This window comes from Harpia harpyja, chromosome 11 (genome assembly GCF_026419915.1).
Source record: "Harpia harpyja isolate bHarHar1 chromosome 11, bHarHar1 primary haplotype, whole genome shotgun sequence".
NCBI classification, from domain to species: domain Eukaryota; kingdom Metazoa; phylum Chordata; class Aves; order Accipitriformes; family Accipitridae; genus Harpia; species Harpia harpyja.
In genome coordinates this window covers 940275-954832 of record NC_068950.1, presented here as the reverse complement: position 1 = coordinate 954832, position 14558 = coordinate 940275, and positions in this window count along the sequence as shown.

Here is a 14558-nt window from a genome sequence, read left to right as displayed (position 1 = left end):
CTCGCAGCCCGGATCTGCGGGGAGGGACAAGGGGATGTCACGGCCATGGGGCAGCTGCTCCGGCGCTGGCTGGGAGCGTGGCCCGCTCGGGTCCATTGGCAAAGCGTGCTGTGCCCCAAGGGCAGGGCATCTCCCCACGTCCTTGCAGCCCCGTTCCTGCTCGCCACCCTCCCCGCACGGCTCCATCTCCTTCCCGGGAGGAAGCTCGTCTCCTCCGGCAGTCCCGTGACTCCGGGAGCTGGTGCTTTAGGAAGCATGTGCAGATTTCAGTATGGTTGAAGGTATCCAGAGCCTCCAGAGACACAAGCTGGGAGATCCCAGGATTCCCAGCAGCCCAGGTTTTGTGTGTTTAGTTTATTGTGTTGCCCTGGGAATAAATCGTTAAAGATTACAGTCAGACTTGGGCATAATTGCTGTGCGGCATCAGAGGCTCCTGCCGTCTCCAGAGGGAGCGTTCTCCAAACCCCGCACGGCTGAGCAGCTTGGGGAGAGACGATCCGACGAGCAAATACCTACACAAATCCCGCTGCAGGCCACACGCAGCTCCCGCAATCCGCTTAGCTAACCTGGGCCCTGCGGATTAGCCCCCGCGGCGGCTCACATGCACCAGGGCGGACAGCGCGGGCGCCGGGGCGGAGGAGAGGGGCTTACCCGGGGTCCGGTGGGGACGCTTCCCACAGGGCCTGGCCGGTGTGCACGTCCCGGTGTAAGGGCAGGCTCGGGGCAGGACCGTGGTGTCAGCTCCTCCGCCTTCCTCGGTGCTGCCCCGTCCTGCCGGCCCTGGCTTCAGCTGGGAGCCCTGAATCTTTCAGGGGCTGGTTCTTGGAAGTCCTGTCCCTCGAAGGAAGGGAATTCCCAGCCCTCCTTTGGGGAAATCCCCCACCAGCCCCGGGGCAGCAGCTTTTCTCTTTTCTCTCTTTTTTTTTTTCCTTTTGGACTGAATTCCTGGCTGATTTCACAGCTTTGGCAAAGGGGGATTTTATCGCAAGTCTCTGTATTCCCCTCGCAGGCACGAGGTCACGGGATTAGGGCAGAGCTGCCGCTGGGCTCGGGCAGAGATGGGGAGAGGGTAGAGGAGACAAGAAGGGGGTTTGGGTTTCTCGCTCCCATGGCTGCAGAAAGCGCCGGGCTGCAGCCTGGGGGGCCCTTTTCCTCCATGACTTCTCCAGACCCGCAGCCCAGGGAGGGGAGCGATCCCCTTCCCACGGGGAGCAGAGCTGGCGGGCACCGGGCACAGGGCAGCGGGGCCCAGCTGCGCGGTGCCCGGCCGGGGCCTCGCCGCGGAGCTGCCGGCAGCGAGTGGGAGCGTTCCCACGGGCGCGGGGCCAGCGGCAGGGCTTGCACGGGGCACACCCCGGCAGGAGGGTGCAGCCGAACCGCTTCACCTCCGCCCGCCTGGTACCGCCGGCACCGCCGCGGTGGGGGAGGCACAGGGCCGCCGGGTGGGGGTCCCGGCTCCCCCTCCTCTTCCCCCGAGCCCCGAGCAGCTCAGCCTTAGTCACGGTGGCGAGCGGTGACTCACGTTGCCCCGGCGCGCTCAGGTGAGCCATCGCTTGCTGCCGTGAGTAAGGAGCCGGCAATCCCCACCCTCCCGGCACAGCGCCAGGCATGAACCCCCATGGCCGGAGCCCCCCCATCCCACCAGGCTCAGGGCCGACTCGTGGTGGGCGCGGGGTGTCCTCGGGCAGAACGGCGGTGCCTGTGCCGGTGACGCTGGCGGGGCTGTAAACACCCAGGCGTGTCCTTAGAGACACACAATCGGCTCCGTGTGTTTTGCGGCTCTCGGGGACGTGTCCTGCTGGTCCTTGGCAGCGCGTCCGGGCGTCGCGGCCTGGGGACACCCCGGCTGCCGGCCCAATGCAGTCGGAGCCGGTGGCCCAGCCTGGCCTCGCCTGCCATGCCCTGGCTCTGGGGCACCCCACACCCCCTGGGGGCTCTGCCCATCACCGTGGCCTCGGGCCTGGCTGAGGCCAGGCAAGCCCCAGAGATGAAGTCACCCCTGGAGTGACTCAGGCAGCCACCCAGACGTCGGGGGCCGGGCACCCCAGCCAGCCCCGTGGGCAGTCGGGATCCCAGCAGAGCGCAGGGCTGGATGGCTCTCGCCGGGCCCCGGGATGAGGCAGTTCCCGGCCGTGACGTGTGGGGCTGGGGCAGGGGGAGTCACCGCAGAGGCTTCCACCCGCAGCCTGGCCCCGGCCCCGGGAAGGATGGCGAATCCCTCTGGATATAGCAGCACCACAGGCCCAGGTGTGGGGCCATACTTGGCTGTGCCGGGCCGCGACCCCGCTGCCCACGGTGAGGCCAGGGCTATTCTCGGCTCCCTGAGCTCACGGTCCCCTTCGGGACGTTGAGCTCTCCGTCCCTGCTGACGCAGGGCGAGCGGCTCCCTGCCCTCGGCTCCGCTGCCTCCCTGCCAGCCCCTGACGCTGCCGGCCCGTGGCCAGCAGCCCCCGGCCAGGCGGGAGCGGAGATTTGACTCTCCCCCCTCGCCGGCCAGAGCAGCACATGGGCAGGTTGGCCCGGCTGCGCCCCGGGGCCGGGCACGGGCAGCCAGCTGGCCCCAGCCCTGCTTGGCATCCCTGGGCCAGCACGCAGCCGGAGCTCTGGCAGCGGCTGAAGCCCCTGCGGGGCTGGGGGCATCTCCCCTGCCTCGCTCCCTGCCCAGGCTTCAGCCCAGAGCCATGCTGGGACAGGCACAGGGAGCCCCAGATCCCGGCACCGGCCACGTCCCGTTGTGCCCTGGGCACCAGCTCCGCCGCTGCCCTTCTGCCACCGCAGCCCCTGTCCCCCCCTGAGCCCCCTCCTGCGCCCCAGCCCGTGCAGGAGCCCAGCGCCGGCCCCACGCCGAGTGCCGGACGCGATGTGGCAATCGCAGAAATCGCGGGTCAGGAGAGGTCCTGGCGGTTGCATCAGCACGGCGGGCACATGCCGTCAGCTCATGCCCACAGACAGGACCCTCCCCTGGGCAGGGGCCAGGGGCTGAGACCCCCCCAGCGGGGCAGGACCTGGCTCCTGCTCCTGGGGAGCCCTGGAAACGTGGGTGTCCGGCCCCTGCCGGGGTGGGAAGGGGCACCCGGGGCACGGACCCCCACCTGCTGTGGCCAAGAGGAACCGGAGTCCTGACACCCTGCACCTCTCCTTCCCATGGAAAGTCCCTTCCCAGCCGGGCTGGGGCTCCAGCTGGACCCAGCCCTGGTCTCAGCTCAGCACTGCGTGGTTGTTTCTCAGACGCCGTGACATTTCTTGGTTTGCTTTAAATCACCAGCTCCAGGAGTCAGATGACAACTCAGCTTGTTGTTGTTGTTGTTATTATTATTGTTATTACCATTATTATTATTATAAATGCTTAAGCAAGTTGCCAGCCCTGGGGAGGGGAAGGACCCGGGATTTCAGTAGCCTCCTCAGGTACATGATGAACCTCACTCCTGGGGTGACCCAGGCTCATAAATCAGGGGGAAGTAAATCCCCCCCATCCCATCCCATCCCATCCCATCCCATCCCATCCCATCCCATCCCATCCCATCCCATCCCTTGGCTCCTACCACGGGGGCTGGCTGGGGTGGTTTGTGGTCCAGCCTGGGTGAGAGCGGAGCTGAGGCTGCCCCGGCTGTGAGCCAGCCAGCACCGCCCGCACCGTGGCGTGCCTCTGCCACCGTCCCGGGGTCTGATCCCCTCGGCCCCGCAGCCACGGCTCCCCCCTCACCCCAAAGCTGCCCCTGCCCTCCCCTCACCCCAGCTGGGCCCCGGGTGCGGGAGCAGGGGCTGCCCCACCGGCATCGCCCGGAGAAGGGGAGCATTGCCGCCATGGGCAAGGTCTCTGCAGGAGCCGAGCAGAGGCAGCGGTGCCATCGCCGCAGACCCCGGGACCCCATCACACCCCTGCCCCAGGTGGCCCCACAGCCTGGGCACCCCCAGGACTACCCACCCCACAATGCACCGTGGCCACCCCACAGTGGGTGGGACCAGTGTGTCCCGCAGTGCATTGTGGAGGGTGTAGTCTGGCTGCCCCACTTTGGGGTGCAGAGTTGGGGTGCAGCATCCTCAGCACCCGGCCCTCAACCCTGCCCCGTGGCTGGGGAGAGCTCGGTGCCCCCAGCCGGGGGGTCCCACAGGGCACGGCTGGCTGACGGGGGGCACCAACAGGCAGCGAGCCCACCCACGGGGGCCCGACCCCGCTGCCGACGGGGCATCTGCCAAATCCTGCCTGTACAAAGGGCAGAGGCAGAGCTGGGGCTCCGTGTGGGACGGATCCTGCTGAGCCCAAACCTGTGCCAAGGGCCGGGGGCGATGCCGGCGCGGGGCCCCGGGGCCCGGCGTGGGGTGGCCGACGGGGGGGGCGTGGGGCAGCGTGTCCCGCCGGGCTGCCCCACGCGCTGACACACGGGCGCACACTCAGCGTGGCGGCATCCCCGCCCCGCGCCTGCCCACTGCTCCACTTGGAGCCGTGTCAGGAATGTGGGAGACTCACCCGGCCGGGGGGCACGGTGCCAGCCTGGAGCCGTGGGCACCCCTCCGCCTGGCCTCCCCATCACTGCCTTGGGGGGGGCTCGGGGCTGCTGCCAGAGGGGGACGGGGGTCAGCAGGGCAGCTGGCGGCCCCACGGCACCTCTGGCACGGCGTGGGTCGCGGGACGGTGCAGAAACGGGCGCGTGGGCACGCTCGCACACGGCCCCGCTGCCCAGCGCCACCCCTGCCCCTCTGCCGGGGCTGGCACCCACCGACGCAGCCGAAGCCGGTGGAAGGAGGAGGAAAAGGATCCCCACGGGTGGGTTGTGCCACAGGGAACCCCGACCCAGGGCAGGCTGGGGACGGGAGGAGGTGCTTCCTCCTGGCCTCGTCCCTGCACACGCGTGTGCAACCCCTCGGGTGCCACCGCCCCAAACGGGCACACGCACACTTGGGCACACACGCGCGTGCTCGCTCTGCACACAGGCACCGGCACACACGCTCTCGTGCGTGCCCGCACGCTCACACCCACGCACGCTCGCCCAGGTGGGTGCTGCACCCCCACCCACGCTCTCCCCCGGCCGGGCCAGATGCTGGCTCGCGTCGTTCACACACATCCCGTCATGGGCGCACGCACCCCCTCACTTCCCGGCCGGGCTGCGCTCTCCCCCCGGCTGCAGTTCCTGTTTACGGTGATGGAGCCGCCTGCCCGGCCCTCCCTGCACCGGCGAGGGCTGGCCGGGGCAGGGGCCACCGCCATGAGTCCCGCCACGTGGCCCCGGACGCGGGATGCCGGTGCTGTCGCCTCACCCCAGGCCTGACCCCGGGTCCCGGTGCTGCTCGGGGCGGCGGGGCCGGTTCCCTTCCGACGGCTGCGTGGGGTCACCTGCTCCCCCACGGATGCGGGGCCACAGCCTATTCTGGGAACAGCGGCAGGAAATCCTGGCGAGGAGAGCCGGACCCCGCGTGCTGCCAGCACCGGCACTGCCACGGAGCCGGGCTGCAGCGGCCGGGTGGAGGCGAAGCTGCCGCGCGTGGAGGCGTGGGTGCTCCTGACCCGTGTCCCATGCTGCTGGGCGCTTGGGCATCGGGATGTCCCAGCACCCCTGGGCAGGGCTGGCTCTCGCCCTCCCTCCTGCCGGACCCTCCCCGGCTGCTCAGGGATGCTGGCCGGAGCGGTGCCGCCCTGCGCCCCTTCCCCAGCTGGGGGGATGGAGGGAGATGCTGTGCCCAGGGTCAGGGTGAGCCAGTGCGGAGCGAAGAGCAGCCGGAGGAGTCCAGCCCTGGGCCGGACCCACTGTGCCGCATTCCCCAGCGCCGAGACACGCTGCAGGGAGACAGGCTCAGCTCATCACCGGCGCGCTACCTGTGGGGAAACTGAGGCACCGACCGGGGAAGTGACTCACCCTGCACTGTGGCCTTTTAAATGCCCTGCTCTGATTAGATAATGGGCGGAAGGATCAGAGAGAGCCGAACAACCCCTCATTAAACCTTTATCTCCCCATAGCGCCTTCAGCTCCCAACGGAGACCTTGGCCATGCCGGGCCGGTGCTGGCCTGGCACGGAGGCAGCCCTGCCCCGAAACACGCCTGCTCACATCCGCCGCGAGGCCCCTGTGCGCCGGGCGGTTGGCGGCGTGGCAGCGCGCAGGCTGGAGCACGCCCTGGCACCCCACGTGCTGGCGAAGCCAGGCGCCGTCCCGGCCACCAGCGGGGCCACGGGGGATGTACCCGAGTCCTGCCGGACCCCGCTGCCTGGACAGCCCAGAGGCGAAGCCGGGTGCTTCTCCAGCCTCGCGCCCGGGTGATGCTGAGAGCATCCCGGGACGCTACCTGGTGGCAGCCCCTCTGGCAGGCACAGACCACGGCGCTCCAGCACCCACCGGGCTTGGAGGGGCTGGCGGGCAGGAACCGGAGCTCCCCGACTGTGTTAGCCGTGGTGATGAAAGAGGCACACGTGGTGGCAGAGCTCGAGCCACTTGTGATGGGGAGGGGGAAGGAAGCGCCGTGCTGGGGCTCTCCTGCCTTTCTCTTCTTTCTCCCCTCTCTCGCAGAGTGCAATTAGTCAATTAGCGCCCAGAACCCGGCCCCAGGGAGGGGGGTTTGCTGTAGTGAGATTCACACCAAGGCTGCAATAGTCCACCAGACAAGGCCGGCATCTCCGGGTGGCCGGCACGGAGCGGCTCCCAGGCCACCATCCTGCTCTGGAGCTTGGCACCGCGTGGGGCTGGGGTCAGAAGGAGCAAGGGCTCTGCTGGCTGCGGCAGCCCTGGAGCTGCCCAGGCTGAAAAAGCCCTCCCGAGGCAAGGAAGCAGGTCCCGCTCACCCGGTGCCTGTGGTCCCAGCCCTGCCGGCCGGCTCCCTGGGCGGCTGCCGGTGTGACCGGGCAGTTGCCCGTCGGTCCTCCCGCGAGGGTGCTGCCGGCAGGGCCGGGTCAGCGTCGGGTGCTCTCTGCAGGATTAGGTTTTGAGGGGAAATGTGATATGGCAGCGATAGGTTAGGCTGCAGGAGATTAGATCATCTGTGGTTTTGGGAGCATCAGCAGAGCGGGGCTCTTGTGTAACCTCTGCAGCGCAGCGCCTGCCTCCAGCCGCCCTCCCCAGGCAGCACGGCCCCCGCTGGCCCCCGCCGGCTCCCCACCCCGCTGAGCCCCTCATCACCGCTCAGCCAAAATGCAGTGACGTCGATACTGCTTTGATGGAAACCGAGAAATTCGGGACCCCGCTTGTGCGCGGCGTTGAGCGGATGCTTGGCCAAACAAGAGCCAAACAAAAGCAAAAGAGAAACTCGCCTCACAGCAACCCCAGCGCCGCCTGCCCTTCTCAGATGCTCCTGGCAGCCTCCAAAGCAAAAAGCATCAGCTCATGTTTTACAGGAGATGCATTTCCAAAGGAAAACGCTGCCGGTGAAGGCCCCGGCCCAGTTCCTTCCCTTTTCCTCCAGCCACAGCCATTTGCTGAATCCAAGATGAATTCAGAAAGCTCCCGGCCAGGGCCCCGTGCGATGGCCGTCACGGCCCGGCTCTGCTTATCCGACTCTTTGCTCATGGGACGCCCTTGGCACGAGCCATCCGGCTTTGTGCCGCTCCTCCCGCGGCCATAAGGAGCAGGCACCCGCGGCCCGTCGGGGGCTGCGGCACCGCAGCTCGTCTGGCTCACGGCCCCTCCCTGCCCAGGACCCCCATGCTGCAGAGCTGCCCCCGGGGTGCGGGACGCCTGTCCTCCTGCATCCCATGGGACTGGGAGCGAGGAGGCTGCAGCATGGCCGGTCCTCGCTCCCCAAACTGGGACGGAGGGGGTAAGGCAGCCCTGGGGACTGGCTGACCACGGTCGGAGCAGATGGGGAGATGTGGGGTGCACGACCCCCCACCCCGCCGACGGTGCAACACGCGCTTGTGCACATTCTGCGCCCACACCCGTTCCCGTCGGGGGGGCCCCTGCCCGCCCCGCTCGCTGCGGGAGACGCCGGCTTTTCCCACGCCACGCCAGGAACCCGCGTGATCCGGCGGGGCCATTTCACAGCCCATCCCGGCGGCAGCCTGTGCCCTTGGGGTGCCCCGGCTGGGACACGAGGCGCGGGGGCCGCAGCCGGCCGGGGTCGGGGCCGGGGCCCATCTGCCGAGACAGGATGCGGGGCCGGACGGGGGACACAATGCGGGGAAGCGATGAGGGGCGAGCGGGGACAGGGACATCCCGCAGCGGCACGGGCAGGCTGGTCCCAGCACACCCGGAAAGCTCTCGGCCGGGAGCGAGCGGGGTCACGGCCCCTCCGGCCCCCGGCTCTCCCGGCCACCTCGGCGCGCCGCGGCCGTGCCTCGGCGGGCGCGGCGGGGACGGAGGCGGCTCCGGCTCCTCCCGGTCCCCCGCGTCCCCCCACCACGCCGGGCACTCCCCGGCACCCTGCACCTGCCTGGCCCCGGGGAGGGGGGGGGCCCTGCCTGCAGCAGCCTGTCCGCGGGCAGCCGGGACGCGAAGGAGCTGGTTGGGCCGGGCGTCGGGGTGGGAGCCGGGGTCCGCTCAGCCCACGCAGGTGTGGCCGTGCCGGCTGCAGGCAGGGAAGCTCCGCGCCCGGCTGGCCCCGTCTTGCTGGGTGGCAGCAGCCTCCCCGCGCCGCTCTCCACCCCGGGGCGGGCAGGCACACCCCATCATTACACCCCACAGCAGCTGCCGGCGCTGCCCGGGCAAGGAGGGGGTGGCAGGGCCGTGGCAAAGCCGTCCGGCATGGCCAAGTGGGGACGGGGATGGCGGGAAGCCATCGCCGACCCCGTGCGTGGCCCTCGCCTGTCGGGGAGAGGAGGGTGAGCGGGGGGGGGGCACGTGTCCTTTCCCTGCGTGGGACCCCCGCAGGGGCACCCTGAGCCCCGCGGTCGCCCCGGCACGCCGCCGGGGGGGGGGAAGCAGACGGGGTCAGGCTCAGCAGCTGCTCGGGACGTGGCCCGCGGGGGCCGCAGCACACAATGACCCCATTGAGGTCCCGCGGGGTGGCGGGGGGGGGGGGGGTACCCAAGGTGGCGGTGGCAGAAGCGACTCCAGTGTCACGCCAGGCTTCAATCCCTGCTATTTATACCCGGCGGAGGGTGGCCGTTCGGCACACAGGCGGCCTTTGAGGGAGCGGGGATGAAAGCGCTGCCATCTCCTCCTCCCTGCCGCACGCCGGGGCATCCCCGAGGGCAGCCGGCCCCGGCACCCCCCCGGCTTCCCCTCCCCACCCCGGGCCCCCGCCCGGCGCCAGCCCCGCCAGGAAGAGCCCCACCGCCGGGGCCAGCTGCAGCCGCTTCCTCCGGGCCAGCTCGGCCGGGAACCGGGGAGCCCGCGGGGGCTCCGAGCCCCCGGCCGCAGCTCCGAGCCCCCGGCTGCGGCGAGGCGAGGGGAACCGAGTGGCGGATGGAGCCCCGGGGCTCGTGGGGGCTCACACCAGGACGCCTGGGTGCTGGATGTTGGGCTCCAGCCGGGAACTCCTTGGGAACCTCCCAGCTTTACCAAGGGCGAAGTCCCGGAACATCAAAGGCAGGCGGGGGCAGCGGGAACCAGGGCAGGAGCCTTTGGTCCCCGCCAGCGCCCAGCTCCATCGCCCCACGGTGCTCCCACCGTCCCGCGCCGGGGTCCCGTGCTGGCACACCTGGGTCCGGGGCTGTGCCCCCCCCCCCACTTCCCACGGCATGGCACCCAGCCCATCGCTGTGGCAACCGCCACCAGCTCCGGGTGTATTTTCTGCACCGGGGCTGCCGTGGGAACCTGGACGGGAGCCACCTCATTCCGCTCGGGCTCTCTGGGCCGCCTTTGTAGCCGGCATCGAGCCCAGCTGGCAGCCGCTTCCTCCCCAGACTCCCCCTGCCCCACAAGGGTCGTGGCCCCGGCTGGGGGGGGAGCGGTGGGAGAGGATTTCTCTCGGACCCCCATCACGGGGCCGTGCACTCCCCTCCGCGCTCCCCGCGGCTTTGGGCCGGCTCCAGCGAAGCCAAGCGCGAGCGGCCGCCAAGGCTGCCCCGAGCGAGGGCTGCGCCCGCAGCCCCCGGGGCCGCCGAGCCCCTGCCAAAGCACCTGGGACCCCAGGGCAACGCGCCGCCCCCACCGCCCCTCGCCTGACCCCAGCAACTTCCCGGGGAGGGGGGGACTGCAGCACAGTGCAGCGGCAGGGTCTGGGATGCCCATGTCCCATCCCCGCTCTCCCCAGCTGAAAAGTGGCTTTCCCCATCTGTGCCTCAGTTTCCCCAGGAGAGAACCCGCCCCGGGCCAAGGGTTTGCCGCGCTCGCCAGCACGGCGCTCCGAGGCTGTTGGCCCGGGAGCTGCATGACAAGCACCGTCGTGCTGGCTACAACACCCGCCCTCCGCAACACCCGTCGGCACTCGCTCCTGCGCCTGGATTTTGGGGGGTGAGGCCGGGGAGGCTGGTGGGGTGACGTCTCCCCACGGCTCCACTGCCATCTGCCGGCAAATCACCCCAGAAATGGGCTGGGACCGAGAAGCCACGGCCGGGCCAGATCCTGCCTGCCGCCGTGCCCCGAGCCCAGGTTCCCTGCTCCTGCCTGCCCTGCCCACAGGGATTTTCCCCGAGCTCTGCCACGCTCCCACCACGGGGGCCACATGTGTGGGAGGTCAGCGGAAGAGAGGCATTTTCCAGTGCTGGAAACCAAGAGGAAAAAGGTTGCAGGACGGAACGATTAACGCAGCGCGGGTTAATCATTACAGCAGCTCTCCCCCCCCCAGAGAAGGAAGTTGCGAGGATACGGCCTTCGAGCCACCCAAGGGCAACGTGGCCCAAGGACACGGCCGGGCTCGTGCTGGCAGCGTACCGAGCCTCTGCCGACCTTCCCACGCCGGGACCAGGGCCGCAGGCAGCAGCCCGTGGCCACGGGGGCCGGGGAGGGGTCCTGGCCGGAGCCAGGTCCGCACCCGGGTGCCACGAAACCTTGGCAGGGACAGGCAGGGTGCTGCCCGGCACCGAGGGTCCCCGAACTCCCAGGGGGGCTGTGAGCCGGGCTGCCTTCCACCTCCCGCAGCACCCCGAGCAGCGGGTGCCCCCAGCAGGGATGAGGGGTGGGGGGGCAGCCCCTGCAGCCCCCACCGTCATGCCGCAACGTGGGCACCGAGGACGCGGGGCAATAGCAGGGCGGCTGGGAGAGGCCGGGCAGGATCCCGAGCACCGCGGGTTTGGGCAGGGAAAGGGGCGGCTCTGCCAGATGAGTCAGTCCGGCTGGGAGCCGGGGGAATCCTGGGGCTGCGGTGGGGTTTGGGGTTTTGTTTTTTTTTTTTCCTGCAGAGAGAGGAGAGTTCGAACCTTTCCCCTGCATTCGGGATCTGGGTGGGACAGTGGAAATGCCATGCGGCCAAGCACGAGGATGGGACGCCAGCACCGGGAGATTTGGCCCGGCAGAGCCCGTCCCCTCTCGGAAATCATCCCCCAAGAGAAGAAATGCCGCCGGCGACGGCGGCAGAAACGGTGATGCTTCACTTTCCGAGCACTCCCGGCCCGGCTCCCCACCCTCCATCTGGCAGCAGAAGATGCAAGTCATGGGCGAAAGCCCTCGGTGGAAAGGAAGGAGGAGGGCGACGCGCCGGCCCCCCGCCCCGCTCACGCCATTTTCCAGGCAGCCCTTCCCTCCTGCGCGTTAACGTTTCCCTCTCACGCCCACCCCACCCCGCGGCAGCCGAAACCCGGAGACAAACAGATCCCAGGCTCCCCGTAATAACTCCGCCGCGCCGTGCCGGTTCTCCTGGCCGCCACGACCCCACGTCCCCCTGCCCGGAGCGGGGACCCAAGTGCAGAGACGAGGCGCTGCCCCAGCACCCACCGCCCCAAAAAGCGTCGCGGAAAGATCTTTTGCCCCAGCCACAGATGGAGGCCGCGGCACCCGAGGGCACGTGCCGGCGCTCCGGGGACAGCCGAGTGCCGCGCCGGTGCCGCCGCCAGCCAGGCCGGTTTGGGGAGGAGGGAGGATTCAGCCGCTGAATCACGTCAGTGGTACAGGCATGATCCACACTGGGGCTTGACCCCCACCTCCCCACCCGGCCCCAGCTCGGTCCGTCTCCACAGCACCCACACCAGATCGCGGCGGCATGCCGAGCCGGGAGCGGTGAAGGGCTTCGCCTCCGGTTCAGCCGCAGCCGCGCGTCTCCTGCGCCAAGCAGGGAGTCAGAGACCATTTTCGTGGCATCCAGCGGGACGTGACTGATCGCGGCTCCCGGCGTGGGCAGAGGGAGCCGAGAGCTCAGCGCGGCGAGCCGGGGGAGGAGGATAACGCTGCTCTCGGCAGAACCAGATAATTAGCAGTGATGGGAAAGGACAGAGGCAGGTGAGGGGCTCAGAGCCGAGGCCGCAGCGGGGGAACCCTGCGGGAAGCCGGCTGGGCTGCAAGGGGGAGCAGGGAGAGCCCGGGACCACCCCCACCCATCGCCCTGCACCCCCAAACCGCAGGGCAGGGCGAGCGGGGCTGCAGTGCCATCAGCCAGGGTGCAGGCAGTCCCTGCCCAGCACCGCTCCGGTCCTGCCTGGCAATGGCAGGGGGGCTGGCAGAGCAGAGTTTAGGAAAAAGCCCTTTCCCCACACCCACGAGGGCAGGAGAGCCCCTGCCCAGGCGGAGAGCTGCCTGCCGCTGCACAGTGGGGAGCACGGCCGTCCCCAAGGGTCCCTTGGCCGCTGCGGGCACGGGGCGAACCGGAGGTGCCCTTGCTGCTCCCCCCAAATGCAGACTACAAGTCCCAGCAGGCGTCACGACACGGAGAGCCCGGCCAAGGGCACCCTGCGAGGGGGCAGGGCCGGATCCCGGCTGGCCCCCCGTCCCCCCCCGGAGCTGGCGGGAGGCAGTGGGAAGAGCTGGTGAGAGGACGCTGACGGAGACACTTTTTTCCCATCCTAAAAATAGCAGCTGGCCATTTCCCCAGCTTCCCGGCCTCGCCAACGCTCTTCCATTAGATGAAAAAAAAAAAAAAAAAAAATTGCAGCCACCTTCCGTCGGAAAAAGAGCGGCTGCGTGTGTCGAGAGAGGCACACGCACGCCGCAAATAGAAACTGGGGACAGAGGAGAGCGAGAGGGAGCGGAAGAAGGAGCAAAGCCGTCCGTCCCCAGTTATTCCCAAGACGTTTTAATTAGCACTCGCTCTGACTTTGAGGCTTTGCTTATGCACAGCGCAACGTATGACCTTTAAAAAAAAAAAAAAAGGGAAGAGAGGGGAAGGGAAGAAAAAGGCACTGGAGCAGCTCAGAAACTGGGAAGTCGGCTGAGCTTCAAATAGGCTCAGCGTCAGGCACTCAGAGGCTTTTAATAAGCTACAGAGTGAGAAATTTAACACCACAGGCACTATTTTTGATCACTTGTGAAGGGGGGGGGGAGAGAAAGACAGAGCAAGCGAGAGGAGGGGGAGGAGGTGGTGGTGAGAAGAGGAGGCAGCCAAGATTACATCCTGGGTGGCAGCGCCAAAAATAGCCGTGCCCCGCTCCGACTGCGGAGCCGCGGGGAGCCGAGCTCGCAGCCCGCGGGGAGGGCAGGCAGGAGGCCGAACCTGCTGCCCGCTGACCTTTGCTAGAGCAGCTGCCCACACAGGCAAGCCAACTCGCGTTCCCAGGCAGGCGCTGGAAGACTGCAGGGAAAAGGGGATTAGAGCGAGGCAGAGGGACCGCAGCCCCACGCGTCCAGGGGCCAGCGGCTGCCTCGGTCTCCCCCGGCTGGCGAGCCGGCGCTGCGGGGTGGTTGCACAGCAAAGAGAACCTGAAATCCCTCTGGGGAGGCGTGGGGAGGACGGCACCGAGCGAGGAGCCTGGCAGCAGATGGTGCCGTTGGCAAGACACGCATCCTCGAGCGTCTGGCACAGGCAGAACCGGCCCCTCGCTCGAACCCACTCCTTCCCAACGGTGCTGCCGCTGCTCGAGGCGCGTGGGGACCGGCGAGTGCCTCCCGCTTCCTCCGCGCTGCGAGGAGCCTGGGGCAACCTCCTCGGACGGGGCTGCTGGCTAGCAAGCCCCCAGGCAAGCAGCAACTTCAGCAGAGCAACATCGTCAGCCACCCCCACCACACACGGATTCAGGAAAGACTCCCACCACGTACGGCATCTGCTTCCCTCTCCGCACCAAGCCCGTCTCCAAGGAGCAGGGGGAGACTTCCCCTGCTCTGCGTGCCACATGCGCAGTGGAAACGCAGCAGCAGGGGAACGGGTCAAAGCCCGGGCAGCTGCTGCCCAGCTGCAAGAAGTACCGCGAAGAAACAGCCCAGCCGACGGGAATTCCTGTGGCGAGGGAGCCGGGAGGCTGAGCAAAAGCCAGTGTTGGATGGGGCAGGGGAGTCGGGACAGGAAGCCTCTGGTACAGACCTGCGCTACCCTGTGGATGCCGCCTCCTGCGCTGCTGTAATCCTGCTGTCCAGGTGGATTATTGGAGGTGGAGGTGGCTGACAGCACAGGGAGGGGGTTATAAAATCTGCCTGATAAGCCTCCCGTAGGTGAATCTCCCACGGGAATCCCCAGCCGAACCCCAGGGCAGTGCTGGAGGGACACGTTCCCCGAGCGACTGCACCCCAGCAGACCCCAGCGTGGGGGCAGGAGCCTGCCCCGGGGCACCCAGCCACCGGCGCACCACAAGCTGCAATTTGCTGCCTCCGAAGAAGGTGACATGCTACGAGA